Below are 24858 nucleotides of genomic sequence, written 5' to 3' on the forward strand. Positions count from 1 at the left end.
TGTGAAATGGGTGTGGTCGTGGGCGTGGCCTAAAATTTACAGCGCGCCCGACCATGGCTTGCCCCCTCTAGTTTTGATCCTGGGTGCGTCCATACCTGGGTCTAAGCTGAAAAAAGTAAACAAGCATTTCTAAATGAAAAAAATTCCTGCCGTTTACCAGAAAAATATTCAGGCAAACCCACCTTAGGTTCTTCAGAGCGGATTCCAGGGCAATTACTCACGTGATGTTGTAAGCTGGCAACTTCCAATGTTAACCCTTGCAGGCATTGAGCAAGATCTTGAACACTGTTCATATTGCAGGAATTCAGGAGGTTTTTTTTATACTCTTTTGGGCTGGGCAAACTGTTACGGATCTGCGACACAGGACTAGGGTAGAAGGGGGAAAACTGACCCTGGACTATGACTAGGCTGATACCCTACGATTCCTTGTGAATAGACCCACCGATGATCCTAAGTTAATCTCAAGCAAAGACCTATAGATAGGGGGAGAGGGTTCCCTGAAAGATCTAAGGACTGGGTACAAAAATGGGTCACCTTCTAATAGAAAACACAGAAGGCTGCAGAAACCAACTGAAAACAGAAACTAAGACTAGCAGAACTAGAGGTCCCAGCACTGCACAAATTAAAGCAAACAGAAGGCAAAGCAAAGCACCAAGCCAGAACTCAAGTGGATTAACACTGTTGTCCAGCAATGACTGGGAGACAGGTGTTGGTTAATAAAGAGTGATACAATCACCAGAACCAAGACAAACCCAGCACCAGAGGAAAAAGACCAGCAGTCAGAGCACCACATGAAAATGGTGGATAGACACAAACTAAAGAGATTCAAACAGTCAGCCAGAGCCACCGCACTACTACCCCTAATATCCCACATCATCCCATCAGTCAGAGCCACTAGAATACTACCCCTAATATTCCACGTCATCCCATCAGCCAGAGCTACCAGACTACTACCCTTAATATCCCACATAATCACGTCAGCCAGAACCACCGGACTACTACCCCTAATATCCCACATCATCCCATCAGCCAGAGCCAACGGACTACTACCCCTAATATCCCACATCATCTCATCAGAGCCACCGGACTACTACCCCTAATATCCTACATCATCCCATCAGAGCCACCCAACTACTACCCCTAAAATCCCACATCATCCCATCAGCGAGAGCCACCGGACTACTACCCCTAATATCCCACATCATCCTGTCAGAGCCACCGGACAACTACCACTAATATCCCACATCATCCTGTCAGAGCCAACGGACAACGGACACATGTCATCTGGATGTTCCGTGGAAAAATCACATGGAAATTGCATGACACTCGCGTAGCACTCATTCTTTTTTTTGTCTGGAAATCGGACCGGTTTTTTTTTCCTCGCAAATGGGTATGAGCCCTTAAATCAAATTCTGTAAAATCTTAGAATCAGTAAGCAGCTAAAATTTTACCTTAGTAAAGGACACAAACAAATAATTAAGAAATCATTAGCTTTATTTCATTATTCATATGAACCAGATGGAGAACAGAACAGCAAATAAAATCAGTGAACAATCTGTTAGCCAGCGTATTGCTCTACACATAATATTTTGATTCTTACCTTATACACACTTTTTTGTGTTCACTTAGAATATTAGGCATCCACTAATGTTCATCTGTATTTTGCATCTATGTGACATCTATAACATCTTTGGTACAATAAACCATCGGTGCCATCCCGCAATGAATTGGTATTTTAATCAAATAAAATACGATATATTTCTCCTAGGATATGTCCTAAACAGCAGCTCTTATACTAACGGCTAAGCAGCTACATTTTTATAGCTTTATATGTACCTGTAGGTATTTTATGATTATTCAACTTTAAAGCTTTACTTAGAAACTCTTGGCATACAGACCTAGTTTATGTTTCTACTTCTCTTTGTGAGCTGCAATGAATAGCGCGTTCTTATAGTCCATAAGGTCACTCACAGCCGTTCTCTTCTTAACCTTACAGGTATCAATAGCAAAACCTTCTTCAACTAGAACTTTCCTGGCAAAATTCTCATCAAATTTGAGCATATGGAACTTGTCTTTCCCGATTGTAATATATGTTGCATCTAAAACTGCAATAAATATGAGATGTCCTCCAGGTTTCAGCAACTTTGAGATCTTCCTAAGATAATTTTTAAGTTCATCTTGATTTTTGCTAATAAATTCTAAAAACCAAGCAATGATGATGCAATCTGCTGGTGGTAGATCTATCGGTTCTACGATATTTTCTTTTTCGAAGTCACATTTCACAACATGTCGAAGGGCTGTTCGCACGTTCCCATCTTTGTCCTGAAACTGGTCACTAAAATAAATGGAAACATGAAGAATGTGATTGTATCACAGCCATTTTTATTAGGAAAGCATTAGGGCCCAACAGGAGTCAATGGTTAGAACTGGACTATGGGTTTTCAGTTTTTGGGAAAGGCTTAAATTTAGCCAAGATTGCTGCTCTGCATTTTAGTTTTGAAAGTTCAGACTATGTTTGGGTGACTATGTGTGATGCATGCCCTGGGAGCTTCAGTAGTATACATATACTAAAAGTATTCATAAGCCTGCATTCACTCAATGGGGACAAAAAAATATGTGATAATCTCTTTCAACAAAACTTTTTTAACTGTATACAAAACAGTGGAAAACTGCACAGATGGTGCTTAGTCCTCAGCTTTGAGAAGAGGGGGAGAGTATGTTTGGGTGACTATGTGTGATGCATACCCTGGGAGCTTCAGTAGTATACGTATACTAAAAGTATCCATAAGCCTGCATTTTGATACATGTGATACATAGATGTGTTGTGATGTTTTGTGTATAAATATGTGATTCTTCACATATTGTATTAGTCAATGCCTGATGAAGAGACCTGAGTAGTCTCGAAAGCTTGCAATGTGTTACCATCTTTTCAGTTAGCCATTAAAAGGTATCAAATACTGAGGACACTCAATTCTAAATATTCTTTCATAAGCCTGCATTCACTCAACGGGGACAAAAAAAATGTAATAATCTCTTTCAACAAAACTTTTTTAACTGCATACAAAACAGTGGAAAACTGCTCAGATGGTCCTCAGCTTTGGGAAGAGGGGGAGAGTATGTAGGAAAGCCAGGTGGGACAGAGTATATGTGAAATCCCATTATTACGTTGCTTTCTTTGGAAAAGGAATGTGATTTTTGTTATGTATGTTCCAGGATAAGGCTGGCTTCCTTTAAAGAGTTGTACAAGTTTATGGAGTTCAACAATCCTCACACTGTCTGTACACAAGAATCCGGTGCCTATGAAAAGTCTAATGCCCCCCTGAGAGCGAGAATCCCTACAATTGGTATATTGTTCTTTAAATTGTGGCTAATGAGTGATATTTGTCACTATATGGCTAATCAGTGGCATACATGGAGGCAAATGCAGGGCTGTACTTATAGGATTCTCTTGATTATACCTCTGAATCAAATGTGCGGTGATCACAGGCATACTGTGTCATTTCAGAAGAATTCAGTGATTCAATCTTTTCAACCAAATTGCTAAAAGTTGACATTTTTACTGACAGTTGAAATTTCAATAGAATAACATTTTAAAATAGGGTTGGTGGAAGACATACAATATTTTACATGTTTTCGTTTTGTTTGTAGACTACCAGTACAATATATTTCACCTTTTTCCTTCTATGTCTGCATGATGTTTCGCAGCATGGTCCCACTCAAATGCTCCTGTACGTTCATGCATCCATCTTTTCAGCTCCATGATGCATCTGTCATTGGCCTTCAGCACAATGATATGTTTAAAGAATTCACAGACGGCGTATGAGGTGAATTGCGGAACTAACACTGAACTCAATCAAAATGTCTCCTTTAATGTGACCTGCAGATAAAATGTCTGAATATTGTTATATGCATACAAAAGGAAGTCATGATTCGTCATTACCTATATTCACTATGTCCACTATACATATCCTAAAAATGTTATCTACTACATTAACAATCGCTTCCTAAATGAAGTAGACCCCCTTGCAAAATAAAAACACTTACAGATCATCAGTGGCCACTTATGGGCTGCTGCGCTGTCACTTCCTTTGGACAAATGTTGGATAAATGCAACAAGAGAGAACAGCACACCTCTAATCCCTTCCCACCCATGAATATGTACTACTTATTAGAGTTGAGCGAAACGGGTCAAAAAAATTCAAAAGTCGCCGACTTTTGGCAAAGTCGGGTTTCATGAAACGAAACCCGACCCTAGGATGAGGTCGGCCACGAGGTCGGCAACTTACGCGCCAAAGTCGCGTTTCAAAAGTTTGTTTTGCGCTCTTTTTCAGCCAATCAGGATCCACGGACACTGTGGGCAACGTGATGACATAGGCACGGGTCACCACCATCTTTCAGAAGGGCATGCAAGTGATTGGCTTGCTTTGGTGGGCGTCACAGGGGGTATAAAAGGGCGTGCACGCCGACCGCCATCTTACTTCTGCCGATCTTAGTATAGGGAGAGGTTGCTGCTGATTCTGTAGGGAGAGCGTTAGGCAGGGAAGAAGACAAAAAAACTGCTTCTGCTGCTAGCGATTTGGCCTGCACAACACACCAGTCACTGTGTGTTCAGTGCAAGGGGAGGCTATATTGTGGTGTATCAGTGGTGTTGGTTGTTGGGCTGCCTTTTAAGGCTTCCTGTCAGGCTGGCATTGCTGTTTACCCACTGCTCCGCAAACTGCTTTTTTAAAAGCAATCCCAATTTTTTTTTTTTGTCCTGCTGAGAAGAAAAAAAAACTGCTTCTGCTGCTAGCAATTTGGCCTGCACAACACACCAGTCACTGTGTGTGCAGTGCAAGGGGAGGCTATATAGTGGTGTATCAGTGGTGTTGGTTGTTGGGCTGCCTTTTAAGGCTTCCTGACAGGCTGGCATTGCTGTTTACCCACTGCTCCGCAAACTGCTTTTTTAAAAGCAATCCAATCTCCCTTATCCTCTAGTCACTTTTGTCACAGCTGTGCCATCGAGCCTGTCACATAGCGCTCAGATATCAGTGGGCCTCACACAATCCAAAAGTGTCCACTGTCCACAAGTGTGTGCAGAAATTCAAAATCTCCCTTATCCTCTAGTCACTTTTGTCACAGCAGTGCCATCGAGCCTGTCACATAGCGCTCAGATATCAGTGGGCCTCACACAATCCAAAAGTGTCCACTTTGCACAAGTGTGTGCAGAAATTCAAAATCTCCCTTATCCTCTAGTCACTTTTGTCACAGCTGTGCCATCGAGCCTGTCACATAGCGCTCAGATATCAGTGGGCCTCACACAATCCAAAAGTGTCCACTGTCCACAAGTGTGTGCAGAAATTCAAAATCTCCCTTATCCTCTAGTCACTTTTGTCACAGCTGTGCCATCGAGCCTGTCACATAGCGCTCAGATATCAGTGGGCCTCACACAATCCAAAAGTGTCCACTGTCCACAAGTGTGTGCAGAAATTCAAAATCTCCCTTATCCTCTAGTCACTTTTGTCACAGCAGTGCCATCGAGCCTGTCACATAGCGCTCAGATATCAGTGGGCCTCACACAATCCAAAAGTGTCCACTGTCCACAAGTGTGTGCAGAAATTCAAAATCTCCCTTATCCTCTAGTCACTTTTGTCACAGCTGTGCCATCGAGCCTGTCACATAGCGCTCAGATATCAGTGGGCCTCACACAATCCAAAAGTGTCCACTGTCCACAAGTGTGTGCAGAAATTCAAAATCTCCCTTATCCTCTAGTCACTTTTGTCACAGCAGTGCCATCGAGCCTGTCACATAGCGCTCAGATATCAGTGGGCCTCACACAATCCAAAAGTGTCCAGTGTCCAAAAGTGTGTGCAGAGATTCAAAATCTCCCTTATCCTCTAGTCACTTTTGTCACAGCAGTGCCATCGAGCCTGTCACATAGCGCTCAGATATCAGTGGGCCTCACACAATCCAAAAGTGTCCACTGTCCACAAGTGTGTGCAGAAATTCAAAATCTCCCTTATCCTCTAGTCACTTTTGTCACAGCAGTGCCATCGAGCCTGTCACATAGCGCTCAGATATCAGTGGGCCTCACACAATCCAAAAGTGTCCAGTGTCCAAAAGTGTGTGCAGAGATTCAACATCTCCCTTATCCTCTAGTCACTTTTGTCACAGCTGTGCCATCGAGCCTGTCACATAGCGCTCAGATATCAGTGGGCCTCACACAATCCAAAAGTGTCCAGTGTCCAAAAGTGTGTGCAGAAATTCAAAATCTCCCTTATCCTCTAGTCACTTTTGTCACAGCAGTGCCATCGAGCCTGTCACATAGCGCTCAGATATCAGTGGGCCTCACACAATCCAAAAGTGTCCAGTGTCCAAAAGTGTGTGCAGAGATTCAAAATCTCCCTTATCCTCTAGTCACTTTTGTCACAGCTGTGCCATCAAGCCTTTCACATAGCGCTCAGATATCAGTGGGCCTCACACAATCCAAAAGTGTCCACTGTCCACAAGTGTGTGCAGAAATTCAAAATCTCCCTTATCCTCTAGTCACTTTTGTCACAGCAGTGCCATCGAGCCTGTCACATAGCGCTCAGATATCAGTGGGCCTCACACAATCCAAAAGTGTCCAGTGTCCAAAAGTGTGTGCAGAGATTCAAAATCTCCCTTTTCCTCTAGTCACTTTTGTCACAGCTGTGCCATCGAGCCTGTCACATAGCGCTCAGATATCAGTGGGCCTCACACAATCCAAAAGTGTCCACTGTCCACAAGTGTGTGCAGAAATTCAAAATCTCCCTTATCCTCTAGTCACTTTTGTCACAGCAGTGCCATCGAGCCTGTCACATAGCGCTCAGATATCAGTGGACCTAAAACAATCCAAAAGTGTCCAGTGTCCAAAAGTGTGTGCAGAGATTCAAAATCTCCCTTATCCTCTAGTCACTTTTGTCACAGCTGTGCCATCGAGCCTGTCACATAGCGCTCAGATACCAGTGGGCCTCACACAATCCAAAAGTGTCCACTGTCCACAAGTGTGTGCAGAAATTCAAAATCTCCCTTATCCTCTAGTCACTTTTGTCACAGCAGTGCCATCGAGCCTGTCACATAGCGCTCAGATATCAGTGGGCCTCACACAATCCAAAAGTGTCCAGTGTCCAAAAGTGTGTGCAGAAATTCAAAATCTCCCTTATCCTCTAGTCACTTTTGTCACAGCTGTGCCATCGAGCCTGTCACATAGCGCTCAGATATCAGTGGGCCTCACACAATCCAAAAGTGTCCAGTGTCCAAAAGTGTGTGCAGAGATTCAAAATCTCCCTTATCCTCTAGTCACTTTTGTCACAGCTGTGCCATCGAGCCTGTCACATAGCGCTCAGATATCAGTGGGCCTCACACAATCCAAAAGTGTCCAGTGTCCAAAAGTGTGTGCAGAAATTCAAAATCTCCCCTGTCCTATAGACACCTTGTACCTTGTTTTACATTACTATATAGTTTGTTGGATTTTGTCTACATTTCTACCAAAAATGAGGAAGGCTGGTGGAAGAGGCTGTGGAATTGGGCGGGGGTTGGCAGCTGGTAATGATGGTGTTGGTGGTGGATCTGATGGTAGTGGCAAGAGCAAAATAGGACCGAATGCAGGAGGTGCTGACCCTGCGTCATCGTCTGGCTACATAAGGCCTCGAACGCTTAGTTTTCTAGGAGTTGGCAAACCGCTTTTAAAGCCAGAGCATCAGGAAAAAGTTTTGTCTTACATTGCTGACTCAGCCTCCAGGTCTATCGCCTCCTCTTCTTCAGTTGTAAAAAGTAAAAACACTGAGTCGTCATTGGAGGCTCATCTTCATGAACCAAACCCTTCCTTGTGTCCTTCACCCCAACCAAGATTGAAGGATGACGCAGGCCATACTACTGATTACTCCATGGAGCTGTTTTCACATACCATGCCTGGATTATCAAGTGAAATGGTGAATTACCCAGGCCAAGATGAATCTGACATGGAGTGCACTGATGCACAGCCGCTGATGGATGATTCTGCTGGTACATTCACTCAGAGCACTACATTGTCCTCGCAGTGTACAGAGCCAGATTCTGACCCTGATGAGACTCAGGTGCCCCTTCCCGCACACTATACCACCATACACGGTGACACAGAGGAAGGTGCACATGACATAGAAGAGGAGGTGATGGATGACCCAGTTGTTGACCCAGATTGGCATCCATTGGGGAAGAGGGTGCTGCTTCCAATAGCTCAGATGAGGAGCATCCACAGCAGACATCGACATCGCAACAGCTGTTATCTGGCAGGCCCGGAGCACTCCAAAGACAGGTTCCAAACATCAAAAGAGTTGCTGGACAGCTTGTCCAGAGGGTCAAAAGATCACAGCGTGCTAGGCCGCAAAATGCCTGCCAAAGTAGGAAGAGTGCAGTGTGGCACTTTTTTGACCAAAATCCTCATGATCAGGCCAAGGTTATCTGTAAGAAGTGCGCAAAGACCTTTAGCCGAGGGAAAAATCTGAAAAATTTGAATACCAGTTGCATGCTTAGACATTTAACCAGCATGCACTTGCAAGCGTGGACACAACACCAAACCTCAAGTACCACATGTGCAACTGATCACAACGAAGGTAGTCAGCAACGCTACATTGTTTCCCCCACTGTAAGCCCACTGGTTAGCACAGCAGCAAATGTTGAGGTGTCGTTGCAAGACCACAGCAGTCAGGGAATCCCACTGTTATATCAACGAAAGACTGATTCTAGGCCATCAGAAAGAACACCAACTCCATCACCATCATCAACCCTCTCTCAGTCCGCCTTGTCCACCGCTACTTCCACCATATGCAGCTCTCAAGTCCAGCTCACCCTCCCAGACACTATGAGTAGGTCAAGAAAGTACTCAGTCTCTCATCCGCGTACACTGGGTTTGAACGCCCACATTGCCAAACTAATCTCGTTTGAGATGATGCCCTTTCGGTTGGTGGAAAGCACAGCTTTCCGCGAACTCATGGCCTATGCAGTACCACGCTATGACCTACCCAGTCGCCACTTCTTCTCTCGCAAAGCCATCCCAGCCCTCCACCATCATGTGAAAGACCGCATTGTCCATGCACTCAAGCAGTCAGTGAGCGGAAAGGTGCACCTCACAACTGATGCATGGTCCAGTCGGCATGGCCAGGGCCGTTACGTGTCCATCACTGCGCACTGGGTTAATGTGGAGGATGCAGGGTCCACAGGGGACAGCGGTGGTGGGACAGTGCTGCCTAGCCCACGGTATAGGAAACAGTTGGCTGTAGGCGTTCGACCCTCCTCCTCCTCCTCCTCCTCCAGAAGCGAAAGCTCGTCCACAGAGCGCAGTCGTACGAGCACTCCATCTGCAGCTGCCACTGTTGCACACGATGTGTCCCCCTATCGAGCAGCTAGTGGAAAGCGTCAGCAGGCTGTGTTGCAGATGATGTGTTTGGGCGACAGACACACCGCCGAGGTGCTGGCCGAGTACTTGAAGCGACAAACTGAGTCATGGCTGGGCAGTGTACATCTTGAGGCAGGCAAGGTAGTTAGTGATAACGGACGTAATTTTGTGGCAGCCATAGCCCTTTCAAAACTCAGCCACATACCTTGCTTGGCTCACACCTTGAACCTGGTGGTGCAGTGCTTCCTCAAAAATTATCCGGAGTTAACAGCCCTGCTCCAGAAGGTGCGAAGACTGAGCGCGCACATCCGCCGGTCGCCTGTACACTCCGTTCGTATGCAGAAGCTGCAGCGATTGCTCCACCTTCCCAACCACCGCCTCATTATCGACATTGCAACAAGGTGGAACTCCACCCTGCACATGGTGGAGCGGCTGTGCGAGCAGAGGCAGGCCATAATGCATTTGTGGGAGGATACACGGCCAGGCACTTTGAGAGCAGACATGGAGTTGACAGGTGTGCAGTGGTCGAAGCTGAAAGACCTTTGTAAAGTCCTTCAGTGTTTTGAGGAATGCACACGGCTGGTAAGCGCAGACGACGCCATCCTAAGCATGAGCATCCCACTTATGCGTCTGCTCATGCAAACTTTGACGCACCTTAAGGAGCAGGCGTCTGCAGCCAATGTTGATGAGGAGGAAGAGGAGGAGGGAATCCTTGATGACATTCAGCCATTGTCTGCTCAGGGACCTCTCCTGGACGAGGTGGAGGAAGAAGAGGAGGAGGATGATGGGGATGATTACTTAGGGGAGGAGGATGCATCTCGTGGGGCAAGTGAAAATGTTGGCGTGGCAAGGTCTGGTACAGGGTTTGTGCGTGACTGGAGGGATGTGGATTTGCCAGAAAGTGCACCTCCACCCAGCACTCGCAGTGCATCATTGACACCGGGAACATTGGCCCACATGTCAGATTATGCCTTGCGGATCCTAAAAAGGGACCCCCGCATTGCCAAAATGATGAACGATGACGACTACTGGTTGGCCAGCATCCTGGATCCACGCTATAAAGGCAAATTACAAAACATCATGCCACAGGAGAACCTTGACCTAATATTGGCTAATAAACAAGCAACTCTGGTAAATCGGTTGCTTGAGGCATTCCCAGCACACAGCAGCGGTGATGGTTCTCACACGAGCCGTACGGGCCGGGGGCAGCTTGGCAGAGGTGTTCGTGGTGCACACAGCAGAAGTGGCGTTGGAGACAGGGGTTTCATGACAATGTTGTGGACTGATTTTTCAAATACCGCTCACACAACTTTTAATACTGCATCGATGGAAAGTGACAGGAGACAGCAGTTGTCAACTATGGTTACAAACTACTTTTCCTCCCATATCGATGTTCTCCCACACAGGTCATTCCCCTTTGACTATTGGGCCGCTAAACTGGACACCTGGCCTGAATTGGCCCAATATGCCTTACAGGAGCTCGCTTGACCAGCTGCAAGTGTGCTATCGGAAAGAGTCTTCAGTGCAGCTGGATCAATCCTGACAGAAAAAAGGACCCGTCTGTCAACCCAAAATGTGGATGATCTAACCTTCATTAAAATGAACCACGCATGGGTTTCCAAGGATTTTGTCTCACCTTCCCCTGATGACACATAGGGTGAAAGAAAAATGGCTTGCTTTGGTCCACCTCTTCCTGGTACTTCACCTATTTCGCCTTTTGCATCAGCTGAATGTCCAACATCAACATATGCCACTTTCTAAAACTCCCTAACTGTGCTGCCTCCCCCACCATGGCCGGGGTCACCACCTAGCGCACGACACCATGCGAGTGCCGTTGCCCTGGACAGGTGGGTAGGCCGACTCTTGGGCGCGGGCACTGGCACAGGGTCCCTCATAGTGCAATCAAGTGTCTCTGACGGTGGTGGTGCACACCCGCCGTCAGACACGCCGCTGTACTATGAGGGGCCCAGTGCCAGTACTGACGCCCACGAGTGGGCCCCCCTTGCTTGGGCAGGGCCCCAGCATTTGCAATCTTTACCTCTCCCTGCTCCTCCGCTGTGTAATCTGGGCCGTCAAATCCATACTGTGCCTGACACCGTCTGAGCCTGCCTCCTGAGACATATATTTTGAATGTGTATGCTATCCATACATGTTATCCAGGGATACGGTACCCTTTCTAACCTTTATGCAATCACGTGCAATCCATACTGGGCCTAACACCGTCTGAGCCTGCCTCATGCTGTATAGACATATATTTTGAATGTGTACGCTATCCATACATGTTATCCAGTGATACGGTACCCTTTCTAACCTTTGTGCAATCACGTGCAATCCATACTGGGCCTAACACTGTCTGAGCCTGCCTCATGCTGTATAGACATATATTTTTAATGTGTACGCTATCCATACATGTTATCCGGGGATACGGTACCCTTTCTAACCTTTGTGCAATCACGTGCAATCCATACTGGGCCTAACACCGTCTGAGCCTGCCTCATGCTGTATAGACATATATTTTGAATGTGTACGCTATCCATACATGTTATCCGGGGATACGGTACCCTTTCTAACCTTTGTGCAATCACGTGCAATCCATACTGGGCCTAACACTGTCTGAGCCTGCCTCATGCTGTATAGACATATATTTTGAACGTGTACGCTATCCATACATGTTATCCGGGGATACGGTACCCTTTCTAACCTTTGTGCAATCACGTGCAATCCATACTGGGCCTAACACTGTCTGAGCCTGGCTCATGCTGTATAGACATATATTTTGAATGTGTACGCTATCCATACATGTTATCCAGGGATACGGTACCCTTTCTAACCTTTGTGCAATCACGTGCAATCCATACTGAGCCTAACACTGTCTTAGCCTGGCTCATGCTGTATAGACATATATGTACGCTATCCATACATGTTATCCGGGGATACCGTACCCTTTCTAACCTTTGTGCAATCACGTGCAATCCATACTGGGCCTAACACTCTCTGAGCCTGCCTCATGCTGTATAGACATATATTTTGAATGTGTACGCTATCCATACATGTTATCCGGGGATACGGTACCCTTTCTAACCTTTGTGCAATCACGTGCAATCCATACTGGGCCTAACACCGTCTGAGCCTGCCTCATGCTGTATAGACATATATTTTGAATGTGTACGCTATCCATACATGTTATCCAGGGATACGGTACCCTTTCTAACCTTTGTGCAATCACGTGCAATCCATACTGGGCCTAACACTGTCTGAGCCTGCCTCATGCTGTATAGACATATATTTTGAATGTGTACGCTATCCATACATGTTATCCGGGGATACGGTACCCTTTCTAACCTTTGTGCAATCACGTGCAATCCATACTGGGCCTAACACCGTCTGAGCCTGCCTCATGCTGTATAGACATATATTTTGAATGTGTACGCTATCCATACATGTTATCCGGGGATACGGTACCCTTTCTAACCTTTGTGCAATCACGTGCAATCCATACTGGGCCTAACACTGTCTGAGCCTGGCTCATGCTGTATAGACATATATTTTGAATGTGTACGCTAACCATACATGTTATCCGGGGATACGGTACCCTTTCTAACCTTTGTGCAATCACGTGCAATCCATACTGGGCCTAACACTGTCTGAGCCTGCCTCATGCTGTATAGACATATATTTTGAATGTGTACGCTATCCATACATGTTATCCGGGGATACGGTACCCTTTCTAACCTTTGTGCAATCACGTGCAATCCATACTGGGCCTAACACCGTCTGAGCCTGCCTCATGCTGTATAGACATATATTTTGAATGTGTACGCTATCCATACATGTTATCCGGGGATACGGTACCCTTTCTAACCTTTGTGCAATCACGTGCAATCCATACTGGGCCTAACACCGTCTGAGCCTGCCTCATGCTGTATAGACATATATTTTGAAGTGTACGCTATCCATACATGTTATCCAGGGATACGGTACCCTTTCTAACCTTTGTGCAATCACGTGCAATCCATACTTGGCCTAACACTGTCTGAGCCTGCCTCATGCTGTATAGACATATATTTTGAATGTGTACGCTATCCATACATGTTATCCGGGGATACGTTACCCTTTCTAACCTTTGTGCAATCACGTGCAATCCATACTGTGCCTGACACCGTCTGAGCCTGCCTCCTGAGACATATATTTTGAATGTGTACGCTATCCATACATGTTATCCGGGGATACGGTACCCTTTCTAACCTTTGTGCAATCACGTGCAATCCATACTGGGCCTAACACCGTCTGAGCCTGCCTCATGCTGTATAGACATATATTTTGAATGTGTACGCTATCCATACATGTTATCCGGGGATACGGTACCCTTTCTAACCTTTGTGCAATGACTTGCAATCCATACTGGGCCTAACACTGTCTGAGCCTGCCTCATGCTGTATAGACATATATTTTGAATGTGTACGCTATCCAAACATGTTATTCGGGGATATGGTACCCTTTCTAACCTTTGTGCAATCACGTGCAATCCATACTGGGCCTAACACCGTCTGAGCCTGCCTCATGCTGTATAGACATATATTTTGAATGTGTACGCTATCCATACATGTTATCCGGGGATACGGTACCCTTTCTAACCTTTGTGCAATCACGTGCAATCCATACTGGCCCTAACACTGTCTGAGCCTGCCTCATGCTGTATAGACATATATTTTGAATGTGTACGCTATCCATACATGTTATCCAGGGATACGGTACCCTTTCTAACCTTTGTGCAATCACGTGCAATCCATACTGGGCCTAACACTGTCTGAGCCTGCCTCATGCTGTATAGACATATATTTTGAATGTGTACGCTATCCATACATGTTATCCGGGGATACGGTACCCTTTCTAACCTTTGTGCAATCACGTGCAATCCATACTGGGCCTAACACCGTCTGAGCCTGCCTCATGCTGTATAGACATATATTTTGAATGTGTACGCTATCCATACATGTTATCCGGGGATACGGTACCCTTTCTAACCTTTGTGCAATCACGTGCAATCCATACTGGGCCTAACACCGTCTGAGCCTGCCTCATGCTGTATAGACATATATTTTGAATGTGTACGCTATCCATACATGTTATCCGGGGATACGGTACCCTTTCTAACCTTTGTGCAATCACGTGCAATCCATACTGGGCCTAACACCATCTGAGCCTGCCTCCTGAGACATATATTTTGAATGTGTACGCTATCCATACATGTTATCTGGGGATACGGTACCCTTTCTCACCTTTGTGCAATCACGTGTAATCCATACTGGGCGTGAGAACGGCTGGCGAGCTGTTAAGCAAGCTACAGCACCTGTCCAGACAAGTACAGGGATTCCCTAGCGAGGAGACTTATTTGATTGTTTTCAATGTTGGGACAGCAATTTTTGGGGAGCACTATACTCTGGAGAATGATAGATGGGGCCCACCATACACTGGAACATTCCAAAGGTGGACATCAGACACTGGAGCAGCATTTACAGGGCCCATTATACACTAGAGCATTAGAAATGGGGCCCATTATGTTTGGAGCATTATTTGGGCCCATAAGACAGTGGAGCTTCATCCATGGGGACCAACATATACTGTAGCATTATGTGGAGCTCATCATATACTGTTTCAAACATTATATGGGACCAATGATTCTGTATGGAGAAATAGATGGCCTCGTCATGAGATGTAAAAAGTGAGGTATTTTTCATTGTACTATACCGCTATTTCTCTGCCGTATCGGAGCATGATGAGTTGTGGTATGTGTTAAAGGGGCGCTCTTTCGCCCAGGGCACATGAAAACCTGCAGCCAGCCCTCCCCCCCCACAACTTTAGCCAAATAACCCCCATTTTTCAGTGCGTAACTTGTATTATGAAGTTAATTAAGGTTGACAAGCTTAAGAAAGAAGAATTGATGCTTTTGGCATTCAAATGGGCACTGTAGGTGTGTTTCCTGTCCTCCTCTCACTGCCGACTTTTAATCCCCATTGACTTACATTGGGTTTCGTGTTTCGGGACGACCCCGACTTTTCCCTATAATCGGACGATCTTGCTCGACCCGACTTTTGGAAAAGTCGGGTTTCACGAAACGAAACGCGACCCTAAAAAACCAAAAGTCGCTCAACTCTACTACTTATCCATTTACTGCACACCTGGAAGATCACTAAACTATTAAGACCTGCTTTACATTTGTAGGGAGGAGGACCCCCGCAGAGTGTCTGGGCCAGAAACGAGCGGACCGCCCTCTGGGTTCCTAAAGAAACGCTACCCAGGGGACAACGGAGGAGTGTGGGCTACTAAGAGTGACAGGACAGCAAGGGGTGGGGCGAGTATAAAAGGGGCAGGGAGCACGCCGGGAAAAGAGTTGGTAGTACGCCAGACATGGAGCAAGAGACTGTGGGAGTGTGAGAGAGCCAGAGTGACTGACGGTGACCAGAGGAAAGATCAGCAGCAGAGAGGAGATCTACGGTGTCCTTCAGAGAGGAGGTACCGAGCTTACCGGCAAGAGACTGTCGCCCCTCTCCAAACTGGGGCTGCGACCTGCCCACAGTTGTCCTCAGCGGCTGCCACTGTACTCCAGCCCGCTGCAGCCTGCCCGTTGTCACCCACAGCCGCTGATGTGTCTCTTCAGCCTGCAGTTGCGGCATGCCTGCTGCCGCCCCACCTCAGTCCTTGGTTGCGGCCTGTTCATCACTGCCCACAGCTGCCATTACCCCCCTGCAGTTGGCAGTTGGGGCCTGCTCCTCGCCTACGGAGGGACTCTTTGCACAGGCCCAGTCCGTGCGCATAGCCTACCAACTGCCACTCTTCAAGACTACATCACTACCCTGCTTGGGGGGACTGGAGTCCCCGTGGACTCGCTAACGAACAGAACCCCGCTGTTGCTACAGGGGGTTACCTCAACTAAAGACTTCCTTAGGGCCTGCTGTACCCCAACTCCTGGGTGCTGAGATGCCTGAAGACGACGACAGATCCTCAGCAGCTGGGCCCAGCGGCTGCGACGTCAAAGCAGCCACATCAGCGACACCGAGGGACGTCAGAACGGATAAGTTGACTTTAGGAAATAAGGACCCGTAGTTGGCCGTATCGTGGCCCTATAGTAACCGGCCTTGCCGAGTCAGTCGCATTCTCATTAAAGAAAAGTGTTTTATTGTTGTTGAGTCCCTGCGAGGACAATTGGTGTTACCCCCTTTTTGGTTGCTCAGTATAGCCCTAGTAGCTCCAGTTTATAAACGTTACTTTCCAAAACAACACTCAGTCTCGCGTCTCGTCACTGCATCCTGTGAACCTGTTACCTACTTTTGGCATAGTCAGCAGGATGCAGTCTCTGAGCGCGGACAATGGTGCCCCAGACCAGGGCAGGGCTGTGAACTCAACAGATAATGAGGGCCCCCGTTCCAGCATTTCATTGGGGGCTATGCTGAACAACCTGCCTAGGTTTTGCGGCTCCAATACTATGCTATGGAGCTGGACCAAGCGGACTCTTTTGGATGCACCCAATGACTCCTGACCTGGAAGCCGAAGTAGCTCTCATGGCATCAGACTGGGAGGCTTGGAATTCAGTGATGTTGAGGCCCTCGGGACACCGCAACACCTTTGATAAAGTTTTGCAGATAGTAGAACAGACCCATGGGGATCCAACTAATGTGGGAGAGTTAAGGGCCCAGTTGTTCAGTCGGATGCAGGGAGAGGGGGAGACTATCACCCAGTATATGAATGTCCTCCAAGAATTGCATACGGCTATTGAAAGAAAGAACGGTGTAGGGGTAGGACCTATTGACATTACCCTACGCGACCTACTGGTGACTGGACTGCGAGACCAGATAATAAAACAGGCCTTTACGGGAGCAGGTCAGAATGAATCCCCGTATAGACTTTTCAGAGGTGGGAAGTCAAGCACTGGCTTGAGAGCAAGAGCAGGGGATGGCAGTACCCATGGGGAAGGTCCGGAGTGTGGAGGCTTCTGTGAATACAGTCGAGGAGCCTCAATGGGTGGAGGAGATGAAACAAGAGTTGAAGAACATCAAGGGCGAGTTGGCCAAAGTGAAGAGAAGGACCGAGTCTGGGACTGGACGGCCTAGTTTTAATCCTGGCCCCTGGGAGTCCCGCTTGGTCGGTCTGCGCAGGCCCGGTGTTATGAGTGCGGAGAACCAGGCCACTTCGCCTGAGAGTGTCCGCAGCGTGGGAAATATCCACCCCAGCGGCCATTAAACCAGAGGGCTCCGGGCTAGGGGGATGCCGCTCGGAGCCAAAAACCACAACTAGGGGTGGTGGAAGTTCTGAAGATTTGGTCGCAAAATGTCCTGTGGTTTGGGCAGAAGTGGAGGGCCGGGCAAAATTTCCCCAAGGCAGCGAGACTCCAGTGGGGGCCCATGATCAGACTAGTAGCCACCAATCAACTACCGGTCCCTGTTGCCGGAGTGGTGTGGGTGCAGGTGACGTTGTGCGGTAAATCCCTTGGTCACAGAGGGGTGGTACTGACTCAAGGAGAAACCAATAAGCAGCATCCAGTCATCCTAGGCATTAACATACTACGGGAGTTCAGCAACCTTCTCCTCAATGATTCCACGCATAAGATCCTGAAGCAGTGGGGTTCTCGCACGGCCTAGGGACAGGTATTCCAGCAGTTGGTGCGGGAAGTGCGGGTACATCAGGACTGCCGGGAAGGCGAGGCTCTGGGCAAAGTCATCGTGCCAGCGGCTCCCCTGCTTATGCTACCTCCTGGGCAGACTGTGGTGGCCCTGCCAATTCGAGCCTCGATACCCTTGGAGGGTGTGGAGATGCAGGTGGAGCCATGCTAATCGGAGCGCTTACCTCCTGGCATACTGGTGGCCTGTTCCCTGACTACAGTGCAAAAAGGGACCGTCCTGGTGCGCTGCATCAACCTCAAAGACCGAGACATCGTCCTGAAAGCTCGGACCGAACTGGCCAAGCTAGTAAGGCCTTTAGAAGAAGTGCTGCCGGCTCCTGCGGTTCAATTGAGAGTGCAATCCAAGGATCCTTGGGAAGTAACGATTCGGACTCTACAGGCCACCGAAATTTCGGCTCAGGAGAAGGGTCGAAACATCCTGGAACAGATGCGGGCCGAGCTCTGCGGACTAACTCCAGCCCAGCTCTCCCAGATAAAAACACTGCTCGGACAGTACCATGAAGTATTTGCTAGTCATGAGGAAGATTTTGGATGTACCACCGCCATCACTCATTAAAATCCCACGGCAGGGGCGGCCCCCATCTGAGAACGATATCGACAGATTCTTCCACAACTCTACCAAGAGGTGAAAACTTTGTTGGCCCAAATGTTGCGAAAGGGGGTGATGCGGAAAGGCCAAAGCCCCTGGGCGGCCCCCATTGTGTTGGTCCGTAAAAAGGATGGTACCTTACGATTCTGTGTGGATTATCGAAAGCTGAATGCTTGCACTATTAAAGACTCATACCCACTGCCCCGCATAGAAGAATCCTTGTTCGCCTTGGGGAAGGCAACGTACTTTTCGACTTTGGACCTGGCCAGTGGGTACTGGCAGGTGCCCATGTCAGAAGAAGATAGGGCCAAGACAGCGTTCATACTGCCTATGGGACTATTTGAGTTCAATCGAATGCCGTTCGGACTGGCCAACGCCCCGGGACCTTTCAGCATTTGATGGAGCGGTGAATGGGAGATCTCGATTTTGAGGCCACATTGATATACCTGGACAATATCATCGTCTATGCTGCCACATTTGAGGACCACCTAAAGCGGTTGGGGCAGGTGCTTGGCCGGTTGCAAAAGCACGGGTTGAAGGTAAAACCCCAAAAATGCCACCTATTTCCCTCCCAGATTGAGTATCTGGGCTATGTCGTCTCGGCAGAGTGTTATGAATGAGTCACCGAAGGAGGAAAAAACAAAAATGCAAGCTAAGTCCAGAAAACCGGAGAGGTTGGTAGCTATCGGATTGCAGACCCCTGATCCTATCCACAACTAACAGTAGCCGTGGGGGGTTCCTGCGATACCCTAGACCCCTCGATCACAGCCGGAGAACTAAATAGGCCTAAAGAAAGAAAGGGGAAATCTAAACTGCCCCAGAGCAGACCCCAAAGCAATAGGCAGCCCCCAACATATAATGACGGTGAAGCAAGAGGAAAACACTAACACAGATAGAAAGATAGGTTGAGCAAACGATGGGGCCCAAGCTAACTAAAAAGGACAGGATAGAAAAGCTGCTGTCTGCAATCCGTAAAAAACCCTACCAAAAAATGTCCCAACCGTCTGATAGGAAAAACAGGCCCTGAAGTCGCTTGGACTTCAAAAAGACTATATCAGCACTCAGGTAAATTCTGAAGACAGAGCAAAGAGACAAACTGATCAGAGACAAAAATCGAACTCAGCACACCCCCGAATGGGGATGGCTGAACTGCAAAAAACAAGGAAAACAAAACAAAACTAATAAGTTCAATAGCAGAGCAAAAACTTGTCTTTGGGAAGCAGGAATCAGACTCGTCTCCAAGAATCCAGCAGAGAAATCACCAGCGACTCAGAAGGGTGTCAGCTGCCTTATATCCAGTCAGAAATTCCTGTTACCCAGTCATCATCTACCAGATCAGGTGTTTGGTAATCAGCCTCACTACCTTCCTTCACCAGAAGAGGGAGTTCATCAGACATCGACGGTGAAGGGGAAAATGAACTCACAACAGCAGAGGGTGTGAGGCTGTCCCGGGAAAAGGTTGCTGTTATTCAGGGATGGCCTACCCCCGAGACAATAAAAGACGTGCGGGCCTTCCTGGGTTTGGCCGGATACTACCGTCATTTCGTAAAGAATTTTGCATGTCGAGCTCGAGCCCTGCATGGCCTGCTGAAGGGGGCTCCGGCTGGGGCAAATGGACGAAAAATCCAATGGCAACAACCTCAGGAAGAGGCCTTCCAAGACGTCAAGGCTGCGCTCTCGGATGCTCCGGTGTTGGCCTATGCGGATTTCTCGCAACCGTTCATCCTACACACTGACGGGAGTCTTCACGGGCTGGGGGCTGTGTTGCCACAAGTTCAAGATGGCCGGGAGAGAGTGATCGTGTATGGAAGCCGCTCACTCCATCATTCCGAGCGCAACCCTGATAATTACAGCTCCTTTAAACTAGAGCTCCTCGCAGTGGTGTGGGCCATGATGGAGCGGTTTGCAGAGTACCTAGCGGGCTCCGAGGTAGTGGTGCGGACCGACAACAACCCGCTGGCCCATTTGGAAAATGCCAATTTGGGGGCTCTGGAACAACGATGGGTGGCCCGTATGGCGAAGTTCAACTATAAAATCATCTAAAAAAGAGGGGCCGAGAATGTTCATGCTGACGCCCTCTCCAGGATTCGACATACAACCCCAGGGAAGAGTCGAGACGACGAATTAGAATGGGTAGAGATACCGTTCGCCCTCACCGCTGCCGTGCTCACAGCTACCACCCAAAAAGTATCTCCCCCAGAGACCCCAAGGGGCTTGCTGGAACAATCTCGGGATAAGTGGATCCAACAGCAACAAGAAGACGAAGAAGTCAGACTTCTCCAGACGTGGGTGGCCGCTAGCCAACTGCCCACTGATCCCCAAAGACAAACTGACTCAAGACATGTCGCTGATGTTGTGACAATGAGAGAGGCTGGTTATCCGAAAGGGACTATTGTTTCATAAAATAACATCACAAACAACTTTCATGACGCTTTGTCAGGCAGCTACGCCCGGAGCCCAACTCCACGAACTGGCTTGAGAGGCCCACGAAAAAGGGGCTCATTTCGGAGCTAAAAAGACCTTGCAATGGTTGCAACAGAGAGTTTACCACCCACACTTGCCGGCTATTGTCGACGAAATTTGCCAGACCTGTCGCCTATGTGAATTAGCCAAACCGCCCACACAGCGAGCCTCAGTACAGACAATCGTGACCTCAGCACCCCTCGAGCTCCTGACGGTGGATTACCTGACCATTGGTCCCACATTCCAGGGGTAAGAACACTGCCATGTCATGGTGGACCATTTCACTAAGTTCGCTGTGGTCACCCCCACTCCAGACCAGACCGCAGAGTCGGCTGCCTCCGCAATTTGCAGAAACTTCTTACAAGTCTACGGCTGCCCCCAACAAATACATTCTGATCAGGGAGCATGTTTTTTGGGACCTGGACCCGGGTATCATCATGGGTCCAAAATCATTGGCACCAGCTGGAAACTCTTCATCGAATCACACATACCAAACTCCGAGACTTGGAACACCCAGGAAAGAATGCAACTCCACCTCCCCACCTCCAAAGCGGGGACCATGTACTTGTACTAGATCAACGCCCCCAGAACAAACTGGAGCCACGCTGGGAAGAGAGTCCCTATCGGGTCCTACATCGTATCAATCCTGAAGGACCTGTGTACGAAATGCGACCTGAAAAAGATGAAACGCTGCCTACCCGCAATGTGCATCGTAATATGTTACGCCCATGTATTTCCACTGACCCGAAGCAACCTGAACCTGCCCCTCCGGCCTCTGAACCGCTGCCCGTGTTTTGGGACCTGGACGACGACGAAGACTTTCCCCCAACAACCAGAGGCCCTCCACTCAATGATGAGCCAACTGACACAATTAGCCCACCCGGACCAGTTAACCCACCACCGTCCACCACCCCAGAAGGCCCCACCCCAGTCGAACTAAGACTCTCAGAGCGGTCAACAGCCAGCAAACCTCCCGAGCGATACGAACAAGACCAGTTCATATGGCAACAAAAATTGATACCCCCCACAGACCAATCCCAATATACTGAGACCCTCGCCCGAGGACTGGCGAGCTTACAGGATTGGGGAGTGTAGGGAGGAGGACCCCCAAAGAGTGTCTGGGCTGGAACCAAGGGGGCAGCCATCTGGTTCCGGTTCCTGTTACCTACACATTTACTGCACTTTCATGGTACGGGCTCAGGATCTATAACGTACAGCATGGCCTCATCTGCTGAATATATACATATTTATTTGTATAAGAAAAAAAATATATATATACATATTCTGCATCACCACATCTGCAAAAGTCCTATCTATTGAAATATGGCCATAATACCTCTAAAGATTAAAAGCAAAATCAAAATAACAGAATTACAGCTTTCCAGTTGTTGGAACTCTACAAAAATAAATTCAGAAAGAAGCAATCAAAATGTCATATCTACAAAATTAAAAACATCAGATGATTATGTAAAAAACAATCCCTCACCTTGCTCAATCGGCCAGAAAATGAAAACGTTACGAGTCCTGGAAATTGTCAACACAAGCGAATATTATTTTTTTTTTTTTTTACAAATTTCATCATTTTTGTCACCATTTAAAATATAGAAAAAAAGACAAGTTTAGAGTCACAATAATTGAATTGACCTGGAGAATCATATTGCCGAGTTATTTTTGCACTCTGGATACAACAGCGTGTTGAAGTTCCGACCAATATTCACCAACTTCACACAGCCATTAAAGAGGAGAGGACCAACATTCCAGAGGCCACAATTAATAACCTTATCAACTCTAAGCAAAGGAGATTTCCTGTACTGCATCAGGCAAATGGTGGTCACACCAGATACTCACTAGTTTTCTGCCCCTTCCCTCCACAAAGACCTTTGGTGTACATATAAAAAGTCTTAGATCTTTGAGTTCAGCTCATGAAAAATGGGAGCAAAAACAAAAGTGCTACATTTACATTTTTGTTCAGTTTAGAAAGATTAATAAACCACGTACCCTCTGCAAAAGTTTTTGTAAGATTTTCAAGGGGAAATATTATGGAATCATCACCAAAATTCATTTCAGGTTTATCTGAAAAATAAGTTTCCAGATCTAATCTGGCATCAAAGCCATCTTCATGGTAGATCTTATAGTTAGAGGAATCCATTGTGTAGTCTTCTGTCACGGATGAGTTGTTTGTCTCTAAATGTCTGTTGAGGTCTTTATATAATTTGCAACGCTTCTAAGAATTAATTATGAGGTGATGAGTCTTGCATCTTAACGTAATGGGATTACCGTATATACTCACGTGGAAATTGTATGATCTTTCTATAAACAAGTTGGTTTTAGAGTATGTGCAAACAATGTTTTATTCAGGCGGGCAAAACAGTGACATTTTTCAAAGACACTTCAGGATACCAGAATGCTTTTTTTTCCTGAATTGTCTTTTTTTACTATATTCTGGTTATTTTGAGATATTTTCCATATTTTTGGGGGCTTTTTTACTTGCCTTTTCCATATGATATTTTTTTTACTTCATCCAACAATGAAAAAAACGCTTTCAACTTTTTAAACAAAAATGTTGTTGAAATGCTAACAATATGCCCGACATCTTATGGATGTCTCTTGAACCTTGCTATTGACTTGCTTCGGAGCAGAAAATACCTAGAGAATGATCTTCTCATTTCTTGTAATCACTGAACTGCTTGCTCACTCCCAACATGCACCGAACATCTCATTAACATAAATGAATAGAGAACAATTTTTTCACAAACTCAGCCATGGATTTAGACACTAAAAGCACAATAAGTTTTTATAAGGGCTGTGTCCGCTACAAGGTGCTGAACTTGGTTTGATCTGTCATTTTGTGCTGACAAACCCTCTTTAATATTTATAACTACTGTGTTAAGATTCCTCCACTCCGTGTGATGAGTGGCAGCTAAGTTATCCATTCTCGGGTATGGGTGTGCTGAGCTGTCAGTATCATGATAGACAGGTCATTCATCCCATCTGAGGCTGTGTGCTGAGCTGTCAGTTTGGTGAGTGAGAGTTCACTAACCTAATCAGGGCCCGGACATGCTGGATGTGGCACCCCAGAGTCCGGTTGCCATGGTGACATTGCCTCCCTCTTAGGGTTCATGCCTGGAGGCAGGGGGGTCCCCATGCCAGGTAATACACAGTATGCATCACAATTCCTGCTCCAGGCAAGAGGGGGAGCTCTAGTTGGGAGAAGGAGTCAGTTAATTCTGTTGAGCGGTTGGTCTGTGGAGAGGGAAGGGAGAGGAGTGGAGTCAAGGGCTCTGGGGAATTGAAGCTGCTTGGAGTTGACCCCGGAGCGGAGCGCTGACAAATAAGATGCGTCTTACCTGACGTGTCTGACCATGCATCTTTCAAAATCCATCTTTCAAATTACAGCTTTCTAATTATTACACTACTGTGAATTAGACTAGAATTCCATGATGCACTTACCCATTCATCACTGCTGTATTATCTTCATCCTCACCACCACCTGCATCATCTAATCGAGTTGTTTTGTTTACCCACAGGTATGCTCACTCATCCATTCAACTTTCCGGCCTTGTCTGTGTATATGAATTTACATATAATCCTGCTTTGGTATGCGCACTCATCCATTCAACTTTCCTGCCTTGTCTGTGTATATGAATTGCATATAATCCTACCCTGGTATTGCACTGCTTTTGCATCCGTAATGTATTCATTCCTCTTGTGTCTTCCATGCATACCTGAGTAGTCAATCCCCCCCCCTTTTTTATC

At 47.0% G+C, this 24858-nt stretch overlaps 1 pseudogene; it reads right to left on the reverse strand.

Moving 5' to 3' along the window:
- Positions 1 to 1574: 1574 nt before the first annotated feature.
- Positions 1575 to 23267, reverse strand: LOC141097704 (indolethylamine N-methyltransferase-like; annotated as a pseudogene).
- Between the last annotated feature and the right edge of the window lie 1591 nt (positions 23268 to 24858).

This window comes from Dendrobates tinctorius, unplaced genomic scaffold (genome assembly GCF_039654945.1).
Source record: "Dendrobates tinctorius isolate UK_male_01 unplaced genomic scaffold, ASM3965494v1 ptg000086l, whole genome shotgun sequence".
Classification (NCBI taxonomy): Eukaryota; Metazoa; Chordata; class Amphibia; order Anura; family Dendrobatidae; genus Dendrobates; species Dendrobates tinctorius.